The sequence below is a fragment of the Acromyrmex echinatior genome, chromosome 2 (genome assembly GCF_024713525.1).
Source record: "Acromyrmex echinatior isolate Ae372 chromosome 2, ASM2471352v2, whole genome shotgun sequence".
Lineage (NCBI taxonomy): Eukaryota > Metazoa > Arthropoda > Insecta > Hymenoptera > Formicidae > Acromyrmex > Acromyrmex echinatior.
This window is the reverse complement of record NC_141853.1, coordinates 4,382,093-4,408,605: the sequence shown is the minus strand read 5'-3', so window position 1 is coordinate 4,408,605 and position 26,513 is coordinate 4,382,093. Positions and strand designations below refer to the sequence as shown.

At 33.6% G+C, this 26,513-nt stretch overlaps 1 protein-coding gene across 3 annotated transcripts in view; it reads left to right on the top strand.

Moving 5' to 3' along the window:
• Nucleotides 1-26,513, top strand: part of LOC105145175 (kin of IRRE-like protein 3) — a 185,305-nt gene that overhangs the window by 31,574 nt on the left and 127,218 nt on the right. The window lies entirely within an intron of this gene.

The window sequence follows — 26,513 nt, the reverse complement described above, 5'->3', positions numbered from 1 at the left end:
GAGATATATAACGTTTTTCTACTGATTGCCTTGAAATTAATGTTGTTACAAAAGCGAGTTTTTCACACAATTCACAATATACGTTCAAGAGACTTTACGGGAAAGGAGATCAAAGAAAATGTTTATTACGCTTAAGCTTCTTGAGATTGTAATTTTGAATATTACGTCAGAATTCAATTTTACGAACTTTATTGATGATATTACATAATCTTAACAAGGATCGAAACGCAAAGGATGCGACTTATGATTTAAATCCCTTTCCAAACAGATACTGTCGGTTTCTGTGTCAATCGAGCAATCGGCAATTCTAATTATAAGTTTATAGTCAATCATCTGAACCAGTTCATGAGAACAATCGAAACTTTGTATCTAAGTTACGTTCCTTTTCCGTTCATGTATCTGGCTTATCCTTTCATCCCTTGACTTTCATCTTCAAGGATCAGTTATCCTAAGCCGCGGCACCCCACGTCGTTTCGGATATTATTGATAGATTTTGCTCGGTCATTAACTAGTCGAATCGATATCACCGTTTTCGATACTAACGATGGAAACAGAGGCAATAATATTAATAAAAACGAGAAATGACGCCGATTTGATCGTCCATTCATTATTTTTTTCATGCTAGCTCAATCAACGCTGTTCTTCATTCTTAACATCAACTTCTGTCCGTTTCACTTTTAACTTTGAAAAGCTTGACTTAATGAAGAACGTAAATTATATCACATTCTTGTGCAAAATCTTCATTAGTTGCGGGTTTATTTAAGATGTTATTATTTAATTAAAACAATAAGAATCACGTACGACTTGAAGATAAAATACATTTAAATAAATTACTTTATCTATCAAAAAAAAAAAAAAAAAAAAAAAATAGAGACAGTATTTTATTTTCGCAATTCTGTCTGCAACAGATTTCCCAATTAGGAATGAAACATCGTTCACAGAGAATTTACCAATTCTTGTTTTTTTCTGTATCGATATTTAGATATGTCCTAAAAAATTGTCTTTTTTAATTACCAGGACAATATTTCACGAGTTTATACCGATGAATTAAAACGTCACAAGCAGGACTGCCGGTTAGGAGAGAAGTTATCGAAAACAATCGCTCGTAATTCCCGGAATCCCGGTGTCTTCTCATATCGGAATTCAATTTGAGCATGCCTGTAATTGGCCCGGGTTGGCTTCCGTTCTCTGTACGCGCTTGTGCTGGGGAGATTCCGCAGCTGCACGAAATTCGGTTAACTTGAAGAACACATGACGCACCGTCTGTCAGTGAAATATAGATCATAGATACGATCGATGATAATCAACCGAATACGCGAATAATTCATAACATAGCGTGAATATCGGATTATTCCATTCTTTCCAAAGACCAGATGAATCTCTCTCTCTCTCTCTCTCTCTCTCTCTCTCTCTCTCGCGCTCTCTCGAATATTGAAATGGATCTTGCGCTACGTTTCGTAGCACTCTATTAGTGATCGTAAGCTTGTCCCTGGAAAGTTCGAACGTTCGCTAAATCGCCGAATGCGCAATCTCGGCATGGAAATTCGCGAAAACATCGGTAGGTCCGGCGAAGGTGCCGTGTTTGTGATTCACGAGCTGCCATTAATGGCCGGCGTAACAAATTTATGATTTATTCCGTAACGGCATTGCTCGAACCCGAATATCTACAGAATACTCATAAAAAGTTTATATATAAGTTTTAAAATTATTTCGTAATAGTTTCGAGCTTCGTAATATAGCGAAGTATAATAAGCAGAGAATATAAAAATTTTAAATTGTACACGAGGATAAATCCAAGCATTTTTGAATGGCGGATAACGTGAAATTGATTTGCGAAATAAAAAATATTTATAAATCTCCACTACAATTTTCTCTTTTTCTCTCGTAAATAAAATGCCAACAAATAGATATTTTTACATAAACAACAGTACACTATAGTTTCTTTCTGGTCAATGATTTATGTAAATTTAAATCTTTTTCATCTAATGCTTAATATTTATTATTCGAAACATTTACAATATGCAGTCACGAAATTAATTATTCGGATTTAGTACGTCATTATATCAATAATTTCTTCAAATTGCTGTAGGTGTTAAACATTGTGGTTTTATACATATATTACGACATTAATAATTTATATTTATACTTTGACAATTAATTGTGAAACTAATATCGCCACGGTCTGCACCTTTTGATTAACGTTCCATTGGAGATCGATGGCTCTCTTCTGAAGATCCCACTATCTTGCTGGAGATCAATATCGAAATTACCTAAATTGAAACTGTTATATACTGCATTCTCTAAAAAAAGATTTATTAGATCTGACCTTTCTGCCAGAAACATCTTTCTACAAACTAGAAAAAAATTGACATGCGCACTTAAAAAGAGGTCATCCAAACTTTGTGCGGTTAGTCAGAAAAATTTTTTTTTTTCGTGTACCGGAAAGCCGGAGATTTAGTAAAAAAGCTAAAACTTCCGGTTGAAAGCCAAAGAGATGGCAACCGTGGTTGTCGCACTAGTTTGAAGAATAATTTGAAGGAATCATCGATATAATGGCGTACTGCTCGAATAATTAGTTTCGTAATATTATATATACAGGATATATATTTTCAAATATATATGGGTTTCTAAGCAAAATTGTAATCGTAACGTATTCTCGTAAAACTTGTAAGAACTTATGACTAATAATCTAATGCGTATGTATCGTAAGACGTACGATTATTCGTAAATATCTTTTTTTTTTTAATTTTATGGCTAGTAAGAAGTTGTCTATAAAAATATTGTATAAATGTATAAGCACTTAAAAATTCTTTCAAGTTTTACAGGAATATGTTATGATTCTGCTTTAGAATTTAGACATTAAATGGCCAAATTACAGCATATTACTATATTAGATATTAGCTGTTATATCCTTTTAATGTTTCTATATAATTTTTAACATTGAATTAAGCTTATTTACTTAATGTGTGAGCGTCATAGTTTGCATGATTAAACTGAATTACATTATATTATATCACATAAAAGCGAAAGCTAATCATTATGAAGAATAGAGATTTCCTAGTCCTTAAATCTGCTTGGAGTGAATTACAGTTAAATATACTGACGACTTTAGAAATTTTATCACATCCTATAGAATCTCAAGCATATGATTTGCAACTTAACTTGTTTGCTGTGTAACGATATAATATCTATGAAAATGATAACTATAAAATATGACATCTAAATAACAAATATAACAATGAATAGAAAGTTTATTGATTTTGAGAAGTAAAATATAAGTTTGTGTTTAAAGAAAGTTTCGTTCTTCTCTTATAAAGTAAGCGCGTATAGAGGTAGATGAAACAATTAGTAAGAGTTGAAAATCCAAGTTTTAAACGTATCTTTCGTAAAGTCGAAAAGTAGGACAAAGACATTTTACACGCTTTTTTCCAGAAGCAACTAAGAAACTACAGGAACATTGTAATTTAGTTCAAAGCAGATTCCACAATTGAAACACGAAATATTGAAACAAAAATGTTTTTCTTTTTATATTATAAATATTGAAAAAAAAACTGTTTTCCCTTTTATACATAAATTAAAAGAGTTAAGATGCTGTTAAGATATGAAATATCACAAATTATTTTACAATCTACAATCTACGATTCCCATTATCTTGGTATTATCTTCCGCTATTCCTAACTACTTCTAAAAGACGTTTCTCGTTATCTTACGGAATAAAATTTTCCGAATAATGAGATAGACTTTTAATTGCATAAGTCACTGATTTGACTCTTTCGATCATACCATTACTAACGGATTGACTGTTACAGACCGACGTAGGGGACGGTATCGACAATACCGAATCGCATGAACAGGAAGTCAGTGCACCCTCGTAAATCACGCCATAGCAGGATGTGTAACGTGGATTCATCGTTTTAACTCTGAGCATCGAGAATTACATACGACTTGTATATTTACATACACGTATATCGGCTGTACGTATTTCGTATTAGAGTCGACTACCTTCGCTCATGTCATACATATCTTTGAACGTACGCATGCATGGCATTTATAATATTTAGAAGAGCGCGCAATTTTGCAAAAATATACGATTGTACGGGTGGTATGCAAAACAATGGCTATGCGATTCTTCCGTAATACAACAATTGTAAAATGATTTTTCATAGTTAACTTGTTTACTAAAAAAATTCCATCAATTGAAATGTTTATCGTAGAATACACGCAGTTGATATTAATTCAAATTGGTATGTGTTTTAGTTTGGAAAAACGTTCAGCAAAATATCACTCGGTATCGAGACGTCGTATTTGTTGGGGAAATTAACGTTGCACTATTTTCCGAATACCCCGAAAGCGGTCGATTGTTTAAGTATAAATTGGAAATCGAGAGAGAGACTAACATGAAACTTGTAGAACTATAAATTGGAAAGTACATTTAGCCTGATCTAATTCCGTTCATTCCATTACGCGTTCGCGAAGTAATCGCTTCGACCGGCAGGCAAGCTGCGCGAAAACAGCACTGGGTGACTCTCAAGGAACGTTCAACTGTTTCAACTTTCCGGATCAAACGGACCATGCGATTCTATCGAAGCTCGTTCGCTTTCGCATTACAAAGGCGAGGGTGTATCACAAGGCCGAAACTTGCGACGGCAAACTTTTTAATTACGCTGCAACAACGCAGCCAAACACGCGCTAATTTATTATGGGCGCTCGCTTGCATCTCGTTGAAAAAAATTCACAATTAGCGCAATTCACGATCGTGCACATCATGAGTTTTCTCAATAACGAGATAGTTCTCGCGTGCAGAAAATTTCTTTTGGATATGTATCGGTATTTTGCCGAGAAATACCAGCGTCTCGGAATCTTGCTAAAGAATGCGGCTGATGCAGGAGATAACATTTGTTAATTCATAAATCAATTCAGATCCTTCTAATGACTCTCTAGATCGGAAGTCAGGAGGGAGAAAACAGACAATGAGTAAGTTTACAAAAGCAAGAAATTATTGTGGATTAACGTTAGATATTTTGCAAAAAATTATTATAGTTTTTACGTTTTTTGTTTGAACTGGAAATTATACATAAATTTACAAAACCGAATATGGCTTTTGTCATTTGTGTATTTAATCTCATCTCAGTCGATTTTTATTTAATAATTTTAATTTTACTTCTTGGAAAAATGATATATATTTATATATGACAGGTTTCGGAGAGATATGTTTTCATATACACGTTGACACGTTCTTTTAAAATTAATGTACCATTTGACCTCAATTTTTTCGCTGTTTTCCGGCACAAAAATATGGCGCACAACATCGAGCAAAGGAAAAGTGGTTTTAATGGAACTTCGAACTATGTGGAAAGAGATGTTGATCGAAGAACGTGAGATTTAATTAAAGCTCTCCTGAAACTTAAAGAACTAACTCTCACAGTCGCGTTTGAATTACATTCTTATTACGATGCACTAAACTGTAATCAACCTTTTTATTTATCGATGAAAATTTTTTCAAAAACACCGATTTGTCTTCCATTTCTCTTCGAAATTATAATACATTAATCGGTGGAGAATATAATTCAATCCGCTTCTTTTATCTAAGTGTTCAAGCATACGAATATAATTCAATGTTGCAAATATAAAAATTTATAAAAGCACACTATATATATAATACATATTATTACTTATATGTAAAAAAAAATAAGTATATATACATATATATAAAGGAAGTTTATAATTTAAAATTTTATTATGAATTTTATATTTATTTGTAGCAATATTTTGTATTTTAATTCAAATATATTCAGTAGCGTATTTATTACATAAATATTGGTTAATATTGTTATCAGTTAATGTTGCATAATCAACAGGCTACAGTATATTGCTGGCTTCCTGTTTCGGCTATAATATATATTATGTGTATAACAATATAATATATATATATAACGTGTATAACAATATAATATACAAAAGAGAGAGAGAGAGAGAGAAACTAATTTAAATTTAAAGCACGCACTATTCGCTCATTCTTATTTTCCAAAATTACATTTATGAAATTCTCGCTCCATTTCCATTCGAAATAATTCAATGAAGAGGAATTGTCTCGAGTATCGACAATTAAAATCTTCGCGAGTCGATCGTCGTGTAAATAACTCGGAGGTTATCAACTCGCGCGCGGCATTATCCGCAGACCACAGTGCTCACCCTCAGGGTCTTTCCCCTTCTCTGATCTACTCCTACTGATTCCAAACACCCGCGAGTGAAACATTGTTTCGAACTTCTGTACTTACGACGGCGAGCTGGAGCCGAGAGCTCGTCTGTACATCGACATCGCGCGCAGTGTCGTATATCTGACGCTGTGTACAAAGAGGGATGCGGTGTACGAGGGTTGTGCCGTTGAAAGTACGTGGAGAATGCGAGGTTGGGCAAGGAAGATGGAACGGGGTTGCCGTCGACCATGTAAAAACAAAGAGCTGGTATTTTTCCTGGTGCGTAAAAGTGTCAATACTGGTGGAGTTTTTGCAACTCTGCTGCTTGTCGCTGTATGTCGAATTGATGGATGCCTGTAAGTGTAGAGTTACTGTGTTGCGAAAATGGAGTCAGAGTATAAAAATAATATATCTTGCGAATGGAAAAAAGAAGTCGACTCGGTATATCCAATTAAAAGTACACGTTTTTGTCGTTTTATTTCTGTATCCATTATTAACGAAATTGTAATATGTCAAGTCAAGAAATAACAAAAATTGAAAAATAGTTTCGTCCATATATTTTGAAGCAACACCGAAATTTTAACCGAAATTCCTGCTGTAGCTCACGTTTTTTTCCGACTTTTCTCTTAGCAGATACTCTGGGTTTCGTATTTACTTTGAAGCGATGGATGATGTTGGTCACATCACTGTTGAAACTCATCGATCGGTCGAAACGCGCTTTCCTAACGTACTGTCGATTCTGCTGTTGAGTAAATCATCGTTAAAACGGGGAGATATGAAGTTGAAGAGAGAAAGGAATGTATTTAAAACAAATGAAAAAGCGAGCGAGTGAGAGAGAAAGAAGAGGGATGTTTGGATCGAAGACACGCGCGGCAATGGATCTCGATACTAAAATTCCATTAAAGTCTGATCGACGATATCCTCGTGCTCGTAATAATATATTTCTTTTGACACTGAAAAACGACGTTGTCCGATAAATACAAATATATATATATATCTTTTCTCGTGTTGTGTATTTGCACGCGGATGCCTAGCCATTTACATACGTACTTACGTTGGACGCGCGGAAAAATGCGTCCGCCAAACGCATCGTGTAAGGAAAAGCAGTTTGGCGATTTGAGAATACAATCCTGTTTCATTTTTCTTATTCTTTCCATATTCAGAAAATTGATAAATGAAAGGAGAAGACGATTTATACATTACAACTATATGGCGAGAATTGGTGCAAATTATTTATATCGACGTAGACATACGAGAGTGTATTCCGAGATAAATTGTGAGATTGTCGATGGAATAATTTGTAACAACGTCACTCGTAGTCATGAAAATATTATAGAAAGGAATAGATTATGTCGATCTGTACGCCATTTATTAATGACATCATTAACGTGTTACTCGCGCGTAAATATTTTTTCAGCGTTTTATACACGATATACACGCGAACGCGATCGTAATGCCAGAAAGAAGGAGAGATACTCGAATGTGTTTCGCTGCTCATAAATTTGTCTGTATCCGGTATGTGCTGCGATATGAGATATTCGTCGTGGATGGTACTGAGTGCCGCAGGAAAAATCGCGACATAAGAAGCTTCCGGCTTTTTCCAGAGAAGCGACGAAAAGAAAATGTCTGAGAATGCATTATCACGGCGCAGTATCGTTTCATCATTCACAGCGTTATCACGTATACACGTTGTCATCTACATTTTTATGTAACATTTTCCGGCTCTAACAACTATATTTTCCGGTATTTAATTTCAATAAAAAATTTCTTTATATATAATTAATCCAGGAATAGTCTGTTTTTTTTTTACGTAAACGATCATCAGTTTTTATCCCAATCAAATTATTATTATTAATAATATATTGTATTACTGATTGTTTTTTTATTTATTAGTATTTGAAAATATTATGGATATGAATTTAATCACAATTTTCTGGAAAAAGTAAGTAGAAATCAAATAAATATTAGACAGAATATAAGTATTTCTAAAAAACAAAGATGTTAATTAATATAACATTCTTATATTGCGAATTTTTAATGGAATTGCCATATTTGAAGGTATACAAAGAATAGTTATTAAAAAAGGAAGAAAATATGTTGAATAATATCTTCATATAATATTATATAATAATTTATATTTTCCGCTGAAGTATAGGTGACTGTTTCTGATTTAAAGATACAAGATATTTAAAATCATTCTCATATTTAATTAGTTATTTTATTAACTCTTGCACATAATGATTTTCAGCCTTTTATACTACACAAAATGAATCGTTTGTGTCCCGGGTTAATTTTTATCAATTTTACAAATATACCCAAATTATTAAGAATTATAAATAATTCTTACATATAAATACTTTATGTAATAGCTTTCGAAAATATCTGTAAGGTTGTATATTTGAAAAATTGCATATAAACTAATTACTTGTGATGCTCCTAGAATAGAAGATTTTAAAGAAAAGAAATACGCAGACGAATGGCCCAATATTTTATTTTACATAGATAATTGTTTATTTATGCATTTATCTATCTTTATTGCACTTACATTATTCTATTCATTCTATTCTATTCTCATTTATTCTTATCACATATAAGTTGTATCATATAGTCGTATTTTCGCGTATTTCTGAAAAGCAAGCTATCTGGATAGGACATACCTATATAGATATAACAGATGTACGTTGCGAGAAAGCTCTCTTTGCTTATGATTCTTTCTTCGCGATGCGTTGCATCTCGCGAGATGCAACGAGAGAAGGAAAGAGAAAGAAGAGGTGGGATGGGCAGGAGGGGAGGGGCAGGAAAGAGAAAGAGAAAGAGAAAGAGAAAAAGAGAGTGCGTCGTCCCGCAATGCACTTTTCCGAGCGATCGACCACCGACAAAACCTTCGTCCTCTCAACCTCCGGCTCCCTTTTATCCTCGACTGCATCCCGACCTCCTCTCCACCCGAAGTTCTATCTCACCGAAAGAACGCAGTGGTTGCGCGCGTACGTGACGGCGCATTTACATAACGCCGCTGCAAATTGTCAATGCGGCCGGCTTTGAAAATAAAATATGCACTGCCGTTCCCAGCAGCAGCCATGCGCTGGTCGCGCGAGTGGGCGAGCAGGGAGGAAAGAGCGATAAGGGGCGCTGAAGAGGCCAAAAGGAAACGCCGACGATGGCGATGGTGGTAGTGGTGCAGGTGATTACGTGGGCTAGCACGTGGGTGCACGTGGTGTGCTGTGCGAAAGGGGTACGAGATCGGGTGGAGGGTCGTGATTTAAGAGGCCGTGCAGACGAATAAATTTCTCCAACGTGTGTTCCCGGCCAAGATGGGACTCCTATGCGAAAAAAAAAACGTGCATACGAGTGTATGTGTCAGTGTACGTGGCCGCGTATACGGGACGTTCAAGATTAGATGCTCCTTAGAAAATCACAGAAAATCCGGGAGGTGGATCTGAGAAAAATTGAATAAAATTGAGAAAATAGCACATTTTGATTTATATTTTTGTTTTCATACACGAATCAGTAGGATTTAAACTAAAAGCACACTCACGTGAAATTATATCGACACAATTTAGTGACTCGCTTGATCGTCTCGAGGAAAATAATTATACTCTGTTATATATATATATATATATATATATTAAACAGAGTATAATTATTTTCCTCGAGACGATCAGATATATATATATATATATCTGATCGTTTCTTCGAAGACCTCTAATTTTAACTTCGCTTTCATTCTTATTTCGTTCGTTCATTTATAACTTTTGCACAGAAAATGGTAGCTTATTCTCGGAGATAATACGATTTAGCGGAAAATTTAATGTCACACGATTCATTGATTATTTTATGAGCGTTTCAGGGTGGCGATCAAAAACGCGCGATCGCAACTTTATATTCTGCAAGTGCGTAGAATTGCGTGCAGATGCGACTGCATTCCTATAATGTTTCTCGCCTTTTCTGGCCGCTTTCTGGCAGGGGTTACTTCCTGTGTTCTTTTTCATACCTTTCTAGCTCCATTCCTCACTGGCAATGCCAACGTTTCTATATATTTCGCGATTTTTTCCTTTTTTTATTTACCCTTTCTCGCTGCCGGCATACCAACCCTGCCTGCAGTTTACCTTCGGTCAGCGAACGCACATAACGGCTGCACAAAAGTTACGGAGTTTGTGAGCGTGCAACAGACGACGCGAACACGCGTGGGATTAAGGGACAGAGAACTGCAAACGATCGCGGGATTGTGGGATAACGTTATCGTATTTTTCTTTAGGGGGATACGAACAAATAAAAAAAAGGAACATGCGATGATGTCTTTGCATTATTGTACAGTGTACGACGAATTCTTTGAAGTAAAGGAACTTTTGTTCTTTTAATTAAGGCAAGCATTGTTATGGATTAATTTTACAGGTAAATGTTATCTTTGAAACACAATTGAGAGGTTATTGTTACACTCCCCCTTCCCTCTCTCTCTTTCTCTTTTATAAAAGTAAATATAACTGTAAATAAATAAAACATCATATATCCGGATCTTTTGAAGTTTGAAGGAAACGTCAGAACAAAGCATTATTATTATTATAAGACAGAAACGCGTTAATCAATCTTATTATTATATCCTTTATAATTGTACTGGATTAGTAGGTGCGGTTGTAAACGTGCTTTGATCGACGATTAAGTTTACATTAATACGAATTAGATTGCACTGTTCTCGTTATCTGCGCTTCTACTAAGACGCTTATGCAACTAAGATGCTTGTAAAGCACCAAGATGCTTTAGGCATAGTAAATTTACTGTGGAAAATGGTCTTGTGGCTTGTCTGTTCTCTGTTACAAGTCACGCACACGTGTATACCCCGGAGGCACGCAATAAATGTCGAATCAAAAGCACTGTACAATCTCAATTAATTACATCAATGTTTAATAATTAAGTTTTTTAAATGTTTATAATATATCACGTAAAAAAAACTATATGTATTACCTTCTAGTATTTATTATTATTATAGATTTTATTATCGTGTAAATTTCCATAAAGAAATTTTGTTTTAAAATCATAATGTTATAATACGAAAATTTCTACGAAAAATATCTGCAATATTATTGAGTTGAACAAGTTCGTACCTATGAACTTTTGTTCAAGCAACTGTAATTACATTAAATATGAACGAAATTTAAATTTAAAAAAATTTTTTAAACTTAAAATTTCTACTTTTGGAAAGTCATTTATATCTTCCTAATTTCTGTGACTTTGGTAATTTTTATATATAAAAAACTAGACAAAGTAGGAAATTTTCTTCTCACTTTGTTGACCTGCCATGTGTCTAAAAAAACTTGGCGAAAATGATTGACTCTTTAACATGAAAGCTTAAAGTTTTTCCCTACAAAACTGTTTCTTAAAAATGTTCTTTTTACTAAGTTATCGCGGATTAAAATAAAAGGAGGATTTTGACTTTGATTGTTCATAACTCTGTAAAAACTATCGTATCGTAATTTAAAGAATTACAGATCTTTAAAGTCGAAACTTTATTCTATCGAATGATTCATTTTAAAAATTATACCAAGAGAGAATTATATCAAGATTGTTTAAAAAATATTTTTTTAAAAATTTTGTACGTGCTTTCTGCTCGTATTTCAGTATCGATCAATTGTACCGAGAAACGTCGACGTTTGTTTTTTTGCTGAACGTTTTGCTGATCGACAAAAAAGGCAAAGACAAAAGCACAATTGGGCTTTTGCACTGTTGCTTTTCCCTTTTCATGTGGAATCATGCGTCATTTCTCTTTTAACATTTATCTCGTGAGTCGTGCTATTGCGTAGCACGAACGCGTGTTAACAGTCATTTAAAAGCTGTCATCGCGCACCGACCGCAAAGAGACACGAAACGAGATGTCTGCAACTTTGCGGAGTCGCCGGGGACCCTACGAGTCGGAAATTATCGAAATATCAAATGGATTCTGGCATGAGTAAACTCTTGCAAACAAAGAAGGGTTTCCAGCTTCCGTCTCGCGTCACCCAGCTTTTATAATAAAAGCTTTGCTTTAGGAGAAGGTGGTGTAAACTATTGAAAGTGGAAAATTGAGTTATCGACTTTTTACCTCAATTTCTATCAACGAAATTCATTTTAAATTCATATACAATATATCTCATTCATAGTAAATCGTACGTCGAGAATTTTAATAATTTTCGTTTGACACAACTTCCGTTAAATAAAAATGAAAAAAAGAAAAAAGAAAAAGAAAAAATATGTCAAGTGGTACCAAAAAATTTGGGATTATATAAATATGCTGGAGTTTCTGTGTGAGCAAATATTTATCTTGCTCGGGCAGTTTTCCTGTTGAAGTCGAGCATAGGACGTCGCGAGTTTTCAGTAAAAACATAAGAGGTAATTTGATGAAAATTTTGTACGTGCTTTCTGCTCTGTATTTCACGTATCGATCAATTCGTACCGAGCACGTCGACGTTTGTTTGTTTGCTCGAACAGTATTCGCATGATCGTACGACAAAGGCAAATGACAAAAGCACAAGTAGCTTTTGCACTGTTGCGTTTCCTTCATGTGGAATCATGCGCTCATTCTCTCTCTCTCTCTCTCTCTCCTCCCTCTCTCTGTGTGTGTGTGTGTTTTTGATTCACGTTCGTGTCTATCGCAACTGTTCCGAATAAATTCGGGACCGTTCCGCTCCAATCTCGATTTGTCGAATTCACTATCGAACGTACTTTCTGTCACTGGCCTCCGTCGCTCCCAACTAACGTTGGTGGAGTATTGCACACGAGTAAGGACATTACGGTTAAGGGCTTTAATCCAGTAGTAGGGTTAAGAGCTTTAACCTCTTGACGGGTCGGAAGCCACCACTACGGTTGGGCTTGAAGTGCCGCCCAAGTCACGAACCTACGTGCTCTCCTCGTTTTCTCCTGATAATGTGCTTTCTACGTCCACGGCTCCGTCGAAACGTATATTCTTTAATCGGCTAAGTAACAGTACGTTTCTTTCTTTAAATCAAATTACACAATTGTTTCGAGAATGGTTGCGTTTTTTTTTCCTGACTTCTTTAGATTATTTTAGTAGTCCTCGCACGAGCAATCTTCCATACATGGCACGTATTAATAAATCCATCTTTTGTTCTTTAGCACAGCGTAGTTTTTGTATTCAAATGGTAGTTTAATTTTAAACCTTAAAAGAATCACACGTTGCACGGCCGAGCATTACATACGTATATTATACTGCTTTTTAATGCAAATTGAGATGTATGGAACGAAATATGAAATGGTAACTTCGCGAAACATCCAGCTTCCTCGATTTAAGCGAGGAAAAGAGGCAAAGGGGCGCGTGGGTAATTTGCTGCGGATTAACAAGCGCACAGCGTCCGCTGTTGCTTTTAATAAAAATCAGTAACACACTTGCGTCAGAGCGAAACAACGAACGCCGATCTCTCTCTCTCTCTCTCTCTCTCTCTCTCTGTCTTCCCTTTTCAACTCTCTCCCTCACTCCGTTTTTTAATTGCTCGCCTCTGGGATCAACCGCTGGCTACCGACCTCGTTTTTTTATTTATTTTTGCTCTCTTCCTCTCTCGTTCTCTTCCTGTCCGCGGAATCTCTGAATTTGACAGGGGCAGTGTGTCATCGTCGGACAGTTTACACGGCACAGTCGAATGGACGGGCGTGTATACGCATATATACGCTATGTAATATAACGGATTACGATGCGTATGCGATACGCGATGCCAATGGCGGCGTCGGTCCATATGAACGAAATTACACGGTCACTAGAACGAACTTTACATCATATCACCGTGGCACGTGCGGCATTTATTTTATACGCGACACGTACTCTTCCGCTTAATTTTATGACCCGCAGCTTGGGGGGAGGGGACATGTCCCGAAAAATTTGTCTTTTATTACGTTTATGTTCTGCAATCTCTCTATTTGAATTCCTCGTTACTGGATACGCAACTGCATTTCGATCGTATAGTACATTGGGTTTGTGGAGACGCGGAGAATGTAGAGGATTCGTTGTTGAAGCGGGAATGATGTGGCTTTGTGCGATGATCACGCACAGAGATCGGGTTAGGGTCGATCGAGCTAAATTCACGTTTGAATTAGTTAGCTTAATGCCGCAGTTAGAATAAGTGGAATTACAATGTTTGCAAGCAGTTTGTAATCACTGTAATCCTAGAATTACTTCGCAATTTACATGAAGAAAGAAAAGTATTTACAAATTTACAAAGTAAAACTTAAATTGAGGCTTCCTTTTTTTCATTTTACTCTCTTTTCGTATCATTATAACTTGAAATATTATACAAAAATAAGTAAGAATCAGTCAAGTCTCGTGAAGTTTATGTTTCAAATTCAATGCGCGTTGTACTCGTCCGTAACCGATACCAGTCTTAAAAGACTCTCGAATGTTTGTGAAACGTGTTCGAAGTAGCAGGTGTAGAATATCGCAAAACTGCACGCTATTACATTCGGTCGTTTCAATAACGGCCTGACTTTGTTGCGCTTCGGAGAATCTTGCTTAGTAAATCATTACAGTTCAACTTTGCATATTACGTAAAGTTGCCTCGATTTATACGTCGGTAATATCGTCGTCATATAAAAGTTTGCGCGAAACTAGGATTCGCAGTTTCAACATTTCGCTGGACATTTATGATGTCGCCCTAATCGCGCTCGAATCGATAAACTGACCAAGAGTACGCGATCCCGGAGTTCGATACACGTTAGAACTAATAACCAACTTCTGCTGCCGCAGAATATGTATCTGCCATAGAATATAGTCTTGCGAAACTATCCTTGACAGTCGGCCGAAACCACACCGGCGGTTTAGTCCGGAATTTTGGAACTATCCTATATCTGATGTATCGGCACTGCTGTTTCAGTCGCATTACATTTTCCGTTGAATATCAATAATGTTTAATTTTCTTAATAATCGGATATTAAATCAAATTTTATCTTCCAAACATTTATGTATTGCAATTTAATTTCAGTATTTAATTTCTTATTGTTTCCTTAATTTTTATTTAGCACTCTGTCTAATATAATACAATTTTATAACTCAATTTTTTTCACAAAATTTATGTAAGATTTTTCTAAAAAAATCAAAAGTATTAAATAAACTTCCTTCAAGGTTTAATTAGTTTATTTTCTAAGGGGGAAGAAAAGGCTTTATTTAATAAATTTTCTTATTCTCTTACCTGGAAATAATAAATTTGAAGATAATTAAATATCTTAATGTCTGTTTAAAATTTTAATGTGTTTTTACTAATTGTTACGGAAATTTCGTAAATAAATAAATATATACATATTTTACTAGAATAACAAAATTTGTTTGATATAATAGTTTGATGAATAGTTCATATATTTTCGTAGTTAATTGTAGTCCATTTGACTTGATTAAAATCGAATCTGATAATTGCGTTTTGCAACCGCGTCTAGACTGGTAGCCGCAATGCCAGTAACTCATCGTACTTAAGTAAAGTGTGGCTTCGACGCGGGTCTTAGACCCAATAACAAACTGGAAACTGCTATACAGTCGATGAAGCGATCGAGCGAGCGACCTCGCAAAACTGTCCGCGGCAGTTGGTTGACCCGGCTTGGTGCAGATGCAGTTTTGGGAATCTTCATTTACGGCTCGTGGCAGCAGTCAGGCTCTCTCTTTCTCTTTCGCTTTCTCTCTCTCTCTCTCTCTCGCGGTAAGGATGTCATTCTGGAAAGCGTGCGGAGGCGGCTGTGTGTGTAAGGGTGGGCGAACCGAAGGCAGGAATAGGGGGTGGTGAACGGCGCGCAACCGAGGGATAGGTAGGTAGGTAGGTAGGTAGGTAGGTCGGAATCGCGCACGGCGAGAACCTACAGACGTCAGAGTAAATGCAATTACCCTACACCCTATGTAGCAAACTAAGTTAAACTTGTGACCGGGGCTTGGCCCAAACTGTTTGCATTATGTATCCGTGGTCCCGACCTTATGTGCCACATGCTGCACGCCCGTTACAGCCGCATCCTCTTTCTGCTTGCCTGCCTGCCTGCTTGCCTGCTTGCCTGCCTGCCTGCCTGCCTGCCTGCTGGTATACATAAGTATACGTGGGCCCACGAGCGAAGGATTCGCCACCGTAGTACGTATAGATACGCCGTCGTCGTACGTCGTTGCGGCTGTATGTCGTATCTCCGACCTGGTCCTATAAACATGTGAGCGTACTACGCGCTACATTGTCATCGTGTGCATGTTTATATACGTGTACCAAAGAGCGGCAAGAGCAGCACAGAATTCGATCGAGATGTACCGCGCCACGACGAAACTTCGGGAACTCCGCTTCAGCTTGTGCGCGACCGCTATCAACTTTAGTCAACCGGGGATCGTCTCAGCAACACCGGCGCCATTCCCCGGTACCATCGTCGCCGTCGTTGCAAAGACAAGATTTACCACTTAAGCCGAGCTATTCTTCCATAAGGAAGAAGCTGCCGAAAGAGACCAGAGTATAAAGGATGTGAGCGAACGATCGATAGTCGAACGAGAGGCCTGCGTGCTTTCTCGCGTTCTTTTTTACGAATAGAAGTATTAAATTGCGAAAAAAGTACGCGGTGCACCGGGATAAGAAACTATCGTTTCAGGATGACTTCCGACCGCCAAGATGTCTTTGAGTAATTCTCTTCATGCCGGAATTGACGTTTTATGTTCGTGATCTCGTGACAATGATGGAAGTGATTGCATTCGCAAAAAGTCTCTGAAGAGGCTTTACTTATTTGCAAGGAAAGGAGGAGCATTTGAAATTCTCTATTTGTAATAACGCGGAATTAGAAAAAAAAATTTCTATTACTCTGATTTTTTATTGGATTGATATGATTCATACTTGTATAATAAACACATTTTTTGAATTTAGATTTAAACTGAAAATTAAAGTGCTTATTAAAAAATTTAAAAATTGATTGGGAATATATTCGCGAATATTTTTGCATTGACAATGACGAAGTAAATCAATATTCATATGGCGTATTGGCATAATTAAATATTGTCTACGGACAATTGTTGATATCCCCCACGCAGAATTCGGTTATATGAGATTATCATTTTAATTGTCTCTTCCGTTATCGAATTATTGAACGAAATGAGAGGCTGTATCTGTTAATTTTAATCGGAATAGCGTTGGAAAATTAAGCGTGCGAGGATTCTCCTCTCGTTCTATGCCGGGACTCGGATCAACTTTTCTCTGATTATGCGAGTGAAAGTAAATTCACGGGTCTGTTTATCTCACGAAAATACGGCGCACGTTCTGTAACAATGTATGGAATTTCATTGTTAGTTAATCCAGTTCGCTTTACTCGCTCATGTATCGAACGCACTTTCTAACAAACACTCTAATACGTTAACAAAGCACTGAGTACAGCGCGCCATAAATTAAGCAATTTTGCCATGTACACATACATGAAGAAACTTCGTAATGGAAAATACATAGCAATACACTCCAATAGCGGCGCTTTCAAAGCTTCTGCAAGTTTCAGTTGCATATTTTCCATCGGAAGAGTTATGGCGATTGCTTGGAACAATGCGTTACGTTATCGAACGCGCATTAACTTCGACTTTGTTCGCCTCGAATCGGAATTTTTCCAACGACATTCTCATATGTTAGCACAAGTTTCTCGTGTTCGGACCGCTTTGAAATGTTACGTCGGTCTCGTTTTCGTAGTATCGCTCGTGAATTCAACTATTAATTTTGTATAAAGGCGCGTGCAGAATGTTACGAAACTTTAATGCGCTTTCGACACAAAAGCTTCATTGCATTTTTACGGGGGATACAACTTTTTAATTGAAAGAACCTGCTCTCTGTCGATACGCTTTAACGAGCTACGGGTTTGACCTCGTTTACCTGATCGTATTAACCCATACGATGATTGGTAATCCGACAGTTTCTCTTTTCCGAATTACTCAAATACGATTGTTTTTAAAGTTTATTTGTTAACAATAATAATGAATAAAAGCTTATTTCATTATTAATGCAAAAAATATTTATAAACATTCATTCAAAAGTATTTATCAAAGCAAAACGTTAATAAAACGCGAATAAAGTTTAAAGGAAGTTAAAAATCGATTTATATATATATAATATATGTAGTTTATCTTTTGTATTTTTATATCTTTTATACGTTTTTTTTTTTTAATTAAATGAAGAGAAACATTAAAAAATAATAAATCAGTGAAATAAAAATACATTCAGTCATATAAAATCGACAATATCGATGCTAATTGAAAATATGATTATATTAAAAAATATAAAACAAATTTGATATAATATGCTCGATATGCTCTGGATCTGCCGGCATATTTTTGCAATATTCTTATGCGAATTGTATTTTTTTATATTTTAATCGAAAGATAGTGGTGATGCTTCTTGTTAATGAAATACTAGGATGTCGTGTTTGTTGATCTATCGGACGTCCGTTCAAAAGAATATCTTTGTCAGTGGTGCTTTTACGTTTTTCGTTCCGACTCTCACAGAATGTAACACATTTTACCAATGTGTTTTAACTGACATTGAACCAACGTTCATTCATTGGGAGAGATCTATCAAAATTAAACAATTCCGCGCTATATTAAATATCGAATGTCATGAAGCTTTTACATACACATTCGGAAAAGAGATACATTTTTCGATAACGCGTTCAGTTTCGAGTTTCTTTCTCTTTGCTTTATCGAGAGTTATATTCATCTATTCAGTATACTTTCATTCGTATGAATCACAATTTTATCAAAAAAGAATAGTGTGTGTTAAAAGTTTTTTAACATATATGATTCATAATTTATGTGTATATTGTAGAAATAAAAATCTTTAAATTATTAAATTACTTATTATTATTATAATTATCTTAATTATGTTTCAATGTGACTGATATATGAAAAAATGTTAGAAACATATTACTTTTATCTGCAAATTTTTTAAATCAATTTGGAGAGAATTTTTTCTTAATGAACTTTAAATTTTCATCTTCCTAATGAATATTAAAAGTGAACATCATCTTCCACTTACAATGAAAGTACTTTTGTACATTTTTCCTGAGCCGAGCAAGCAATTTTCGATAATATTTTCAATAAGAATTGTTTAGAAATGGGGTGTTGATTACTTGGAAAAACTTAGAAAACCTAGAATTTTCACATTTCTTTTTCTCTTTTGAAAATCAAAGAGATTTTCATGGAATTTTATCAATCACTTAGGAAAATTTTTGAAATTTCACTTCTAAATTTGAATTTTGTCTCTTTCTTAAAAACGCTGTTTCTTTGATCATTTTTTCTTGATAATGCACAATGTTGACAATCGGTTAATAATAATAATGATATACATCGCATACATTCTCATGAATGTGTCTCACGTTTTTATTTAAAAAATAAAGGATGACATTAAAAGACTGTTTAGCAGAATAGAATAGCTCATTGATAATTGTAATGAATCTAATTTCTTATATTATTATATAGATTTCGCAACTTTAATTGTAGACAATAATAGATAAAGTCTGAAATATTTTCTTCTATTAATTTGCAGTATAAGTGTACAGTTTGTTTTTTTTTTTGCGTTGCGTTGCGTTGTTCCAATTTATTTTAAAGATGCATTAAAAAATTCTCTAATGTGTGTTGCCTAGAATTTTGAACACATAAAAAAATACCAGGAAAATCCGAGAGTTTACAGCGAATTTTTTACAAGATTTTAGTAAACATCCTGGATTTAACGAGAAACGTGCAGTTTAGCGAACGAGATAGAAAACTGCCGAGCACCTGAAATCGCGACAGTCTTAACGAATTGTTACGACGTTTGAAAACATTGAAAAGGGATCGCCTCTTTATATTGAGATCCAGATTATTCTATGCCGCGGCGTTCCTCTTGCCGTTAATTCAAATTACTTTGTAATTAAAAAGAATCAATTCCTGGCTCTCGCCGACGATTGCAAAGACGAAAAAGGCCGAGTTCTTGAGAAAGCCAGAAAGGTAAAGGAAAAGGGATGGGGTATATTGGAGACTTTTCATTGATTTTGGTCTGTTATATACCTGCCTCTCGTTTCCGCTGATTAAGTGCCTATAAGCATCCTTTCCTAACTTCGATTTAAATTAAGAAGAAGAATCGGAAATTTCTCAGACGCCGAGTCTGAATATTTTGTCGCTTTGACGGCGTAGCTTAGCTGTGTCGTTCGCTAACCTTTAATATAGTAACACATGAAATTGTAATGTAAATATGTAATTTTTATAATATTATATTAATTAAAACTTTTAAATTTAATTCCTTTTTTTAGAATGCATTTATTATGTTAATCATTTATAAGAATTATGATTTAGGTTTTAAATGTCCTTTTTTCTTTAAATATATAATATATTTTTGTTTTATTTTTTATCAAGTATAATATTTTATCAAATATAATATAATATAAATTACAATGAAATTCGAAAAAACCAAATTATATAAAAAATTTTAAAACAAAATATTCTAACAACATTGCATATATATGTATTATATCTATAGATATAAGCGTACACACGATTAATGGAAATCCTTAATTTATTTATGCATCACAAATACAGTTTCTGGAGAATCTTGGCAATAAATTTAGTTACCGCAGCACTTAACCGTCTTGATATGCTTTTGCTGCTTACAATTTACCTTCATGCAAATTCGCGCACATAATTTGGGTTTCTCCCATTCTTGCTACCTCGCGGCACGACAAAATGCCGCGATGCTCTGCATTCCAAAATTAATTAACGCATATTAGTTTAATGGCATCGCACAAGATATGCAAATGCAGATAAGATAAATGTCTATTACATGTTGTCAAAAAATTCGAGCTATAATAACATCCGTCGAAGTAAGTTATTCAGGTGCACTTATATATTTAAAGAAATTAGAAATATCGCAACCGCTGTAAATTCTGTCAGCAATAAATACCAAGAGACATGGTCGTATCTCGCGCTAAGTGTAAACGCGACGGACAGACCGGATATCTTAAAATCTCTCAAGTACACGGAAGGAACGGTTCCGCTGAAGTATATAACAATTTAACTAAATTATAATAAATATAGATCTAAAAATAATTTCGTTGAATTATCAAAATAATTATAAAAATCGCTCAAGCTGGTTCCTAAAAAATATCAAAATTTTTTATACCATTGTTTGAGTTTTTTTTACATATTTATTTTTAGATCTACATCTAGTTAAAGTCTTTTAGGTACTTTAGAAAATCGTTTTTTTCAATCTGGACATCGTCCTAAATATAGTAGATCAATCAAAAATTGTTCAAATTATATCCAGACTCTTACTTGAGAGACTTAGGATATCTAATAATATATACAAGTCGCTTACAAATAGCTGAGTCGAGATTATTGAATCTCAATAATGGCTAGACCAATTTTTATAATGCCAATTTTTATAATCGATAGCTAGGATATAGAAAAATCCCTATTATATAGAAAAATCTTTACTTTTGCTCTTTATGCAGCACAGACAGAGATATTTTAATGTAAAGTTTAAATCTCTAAAAATGCACGTGAAAATATCATTGTTATCCATGTGATATCTAATTACAAATTTCGACGTAAGAATTACATAGTGTAGCGTAGACGAAGATGCGATTGTAGTATGCTCGAAATAATTCTAAATAATTAATTTTAATTTTTAGACTATCAAAATTCAGAAATTATTTCATTAAGAAAATTCATGTTAAGAGATTCTATCTAGCAATTTTTGAATTTTGAAACTTAAATTATTGCATAATGAACGTTTTATTTTATATCAGTTAATTCAGCTATTTTGTTAAATCGTGTTAAATTTGATATACATATTTATATTATAAATATATGCGTTTTAATGATTAATAATAAGTAACTAATTGTTAGTAATAATAAAAGAGTATTTCAAGATTTATATTAATTAAATTTATTATAAAATAATAAGAAGGCTAGTATAGTTAATAAAAACTCTCTAAACTAAAGAATCTAATGCCTATATCAAATGTTCATTATTATTCCGCGATATCGGGAAATTCATATAAATAAATTTTCACATTTTGTGCAAAGTTAATGTTCTTAAAGTATATATTGTATTGTTAAACAGTGAATTACATTGTTTGTTAAAAAAAAAATACAAATATACGTTTTGCCAAATTTATTTTATCAGTTTGATGTTTTAAAGTACATATTTTCCGCAGTTAATTAGAGTTTGCAAGTTTTTATACATTGATTGATGTATTGATTTATACATATATTAATGAATTTTTTTACATTAATTTCATCAAATATTAATTGTGTATTATAATGCACATTTCAGATCGTGTTAAACAAATTTATAATGTAAATGCTTATAGATTTAAACAAACTATTCATATATATCGCCAGATGGCGAAACCATTTTCGGCTCATTTTTCATCGCACCATTTAGTTCCAGTTATCAGACTATAAATAAATACTGCGCGCATCATTATACGTGGAAAAAAATGTAAACCATTAACCGATAAGCATTTTCTTGGCGGGTTTGCTATATAAACAAAAATATAACTATTAATTCACAGATAATTATATATTTCGAGCAGCTTAAATGATGAATAGTAATTATAAGTACAAGAACTTTATAGTTACATATAAATTACGTACTTGGCGCAGCTGAAATTTCCAATACGTTCAAACAGACAATGCTGACTATTGCAAGTACCACAAATACTTTGGACGCCATAGCTTCCGCACTTCGAATGATTCGAATATTTTGTTGCTTGTTACTTCAGGCATCGACTTATTTTTGACGACTTATAACAAGACTGACGCACAACGAGGTCTTATATAGGGTTTCGTATATCTAGATAATTTTTTCTTACGTCCATTAAGCTTTGTGTTTACTGTGCTAAAAATTGCTCCGAGATCTCGGACAGATAAAGAATCAACAAATTATATTGAGTCATCTAAAAAGTATCCGCGGTACTTTGTCACTAGATATGTGACCATCAACACACATCTAGTGACAAAAAACCACGGATACTTTTTAGATGACCCAATATTTACACAATTTAATCACATGACCAATGGGATTGATTAATTCTTTCTCTGCCCAAGATCTCGAATCAATATCTAGAATCGTGGTCACAAAGCTTTAGATTGAACATCGAGTGATTGAGGAATGTTTGAATGGTTGACATTTAAATAGAGTTTAAAAAATAATAACACAATGTTGTGCACTATAATTCGATGTAGCGTCATTGCACATATGTGTGTGTGTGTGTGTGTGTGTGTGTAATGCTTTATTATTCTGACATAAATAAAAATCGGAGCGTAAGTCCAACGTAAGAGGAGTATAACAGAAGCGTAAAATTCTAGAAGATAAAAATTGGAACAACGAAACGTAAAAGAGGCGTTTACGTTTCTTTTTTTACATTTTGTTGTTTCAATTTTTGCCTCCTAGAAGCTTTGTTTACACTTTTATTATTCTGCCATTACATTCGACTTATGTTTCGATTTTTATTTTCACCAAGATATTGTCTAACTGTTTAAATACGTATCGAACTGATCAATCATTTAATTTTCGTGAAATTTCTAAGTTGCTCTAATTTGTTATGTATTGCATGCGATTAAAAAATGTAATGAATCAGTATAAGTCGCTCAGTATAAACCTTTTGAATGTTTGACTCTTATTTCCTTATTTATCGATTATACAGAATCAGTATACAGCATAAGAGAATTTTGAACTGACATGAAATATATTTTATTATTCTTGATAATATTAAAGTAATGTTGATGACATTTTTATAGAGAAAAGAAAGCAAATATTTTTGTTTATTTAGGTTCGGTTGCTTTTAAGATAAATCTTATCTTACTTGCTCTCTATTTTTCGCTCTCGTTCTTTTTCTCTCTTTTTTCCTTTCTTATCTATTAGATAAATTATCACACGATTTATTCAAAATTCCTTTGAAGTTTAGAATCTTGAAAATGTGTTTTTAAAAATATTATTTTGATAAAATAAAATAACGAAACTATGAAATTTAAACACAAATTCTTACATGCTATAAACATATCCATATATTTTTATCACTTCCTTGTATTTTCTATCGTCTCTTTTTATTGTACAAAGGAATGTATTAGTTATGCGGAAAACTTATGGGAATCAAATCTAAAAAAAGATAAGAGTATTAGTAAAAGAGAATTAGAAAGTTGACTTCCTGCAATGAAATTAAAATTTTTTTGATTTTCTTTTACAATTTGGCTGTTACGATAGGCAAAAGATTCTAAGAGTCCAATTGTAAAAGAAAACCATTAAAGTTTCAATCTCATTAAAAGTCACTCTTCTAATTCTCTTTTTCACCGATATTTTTATCTTTTTTTATCTTTCTTGAATTTGATTCCTATAAGTTTTTCGCAGGACTAATACATTCCTTTGTACACATGACCAATCAATTCTCTTTCCCTTACTGATTTTCTTATCGTTTTTTGTTAGGCATAAGAATAGATTTGTTTGAAAAAAGAAGAAATCTAATGAATACATCGTAAAAGTTCTGTGATAGCATGTGTTGATTATACAGTGATAAATTAGTAGAATATTATAATGTATAATACTTTGTGTGAGTATGAATGTGGAATTGCTACGATAGAAAATTGACGGATACGGGTTTTCAGACAAAAGATCTAAAAATTTATTACTTGCTTTAAATCGTTATAAAAAAATCGTTAAAAAAATATCGTAGTGTGATGATTGAAAAAGCATTTTAAAAAGACAATGTTACATTTTGCGATACAATTGAAAAAAATTTGCAAAAAAAATTTGTTGTTTCCTCTGTACACGTCATCAAAATTGAAGTTTATTCTTTAATTTTTCAAGATTCACTTTAAATTAATGCCATTTGTAGTTAAATCATGCAGAGACAGGAAATTTTAAACATTCAAAGGATGAAGTTTTGTACTTAAATTGCTTTTGTAAACATAAGCGACCATTTCGCGCAATTATATTTATGAATTCGTTGTTTTTAGCGCCGATTTTAAGTGATCCCCTAATTTTTTGTATATATATATATATATATATATATATACAATATATATATATATATATATATCGTTTCAAATAAGCGAACGATATAAAGAGTTACTCGAGAAAGGCTAAAAAAAATTAGAGATAAGAATGTGTTTAAAGGACATACATGCTTGCTTATTATCTTTGCTTAGAAACCTAATCGGCCGTATAAGTTGTGTGCGTACATATGAAGTGTGTGTGTGTGTGTGTGTGTGTGTGTGTGTGTGTGTGTGTGTGTAAACTGAAATTCATGCGTTGTGTTTTGTTTTCACATGTTCGACTTAAAGAATCATGTAACGATGCAATATTCGCCACATAATGAAACCAGTTAAAGAGCAGGATTTCAATATGCGTTAGTGTCACAATTATATCGTTGCAGAAAAGCTGAAATGCTTTTACAGTTTCATGTATTATCTTACGATTACCATTTTTTGTGCATTCCGAATGCAAATACAAATACCCGTTCAAATTTTTGTTGACCGTTTACATATGTAATTGTATAAGAAAGGAACGTTTTTATATATTATTTTAAAAAATGATAAAAATAGATGCTAATGCATGCATTAATTAAAATAAAATAAAAATGGTATGTATCTTCATATTTCCATTCATGGTGGAATTAAACAAGGTGTTGTGTTATACGCATGATATAATGGTAAGACTAAAATCTTATATGGTAATCAGTCCTAAATTAGGACTGAATACTAACCTATTCTAAATGTTAATCGGTCTTTAATTTTTTTTTAATTCTTCAAGTTATTCATTATGATATATTAAATATAAAAATAAAAAATTGAAAAAATATCATCAAATTATCGAATATTCATCGTTATATTCGTGTCAATTGCATTTAGAATCGAAATGCATAGATGCTATTATTTTGCAACTGCTCATCTTCGGAAATACAATGCTTTATCGAATTCCGCTACGTTCTCATTCAAAAGATCTTTCTATTCAATTCAACATTGAGAAAAATATTTAGTTGAAAATGGAAAAATCAGAAAATTCTGATAAATCAATCAGAATTATCTCAACTAGAATTTTAGTAGATGAAATGATATGTATAGTCTTGAATTCTCATTTAAGAATAGATTTGTTTTAACTCAAGTGATAGTACTTTTGTTTTAATCCAAGGATAAAACATATTTAAAATAAAAAACTTATTGCTGCCAGGTTAATATATTTACGTTATGTTTATTTGTATATTGTTCTTACAGTACTAAGATTTTATTTTAAATATTTTTGATGCTTGGATTGAAACAGAAAGATACTATTATTTGTAATAGAATTATTTTTGAGTAGGAATTCGAGATCATTTTGGTTGAGCAACGTA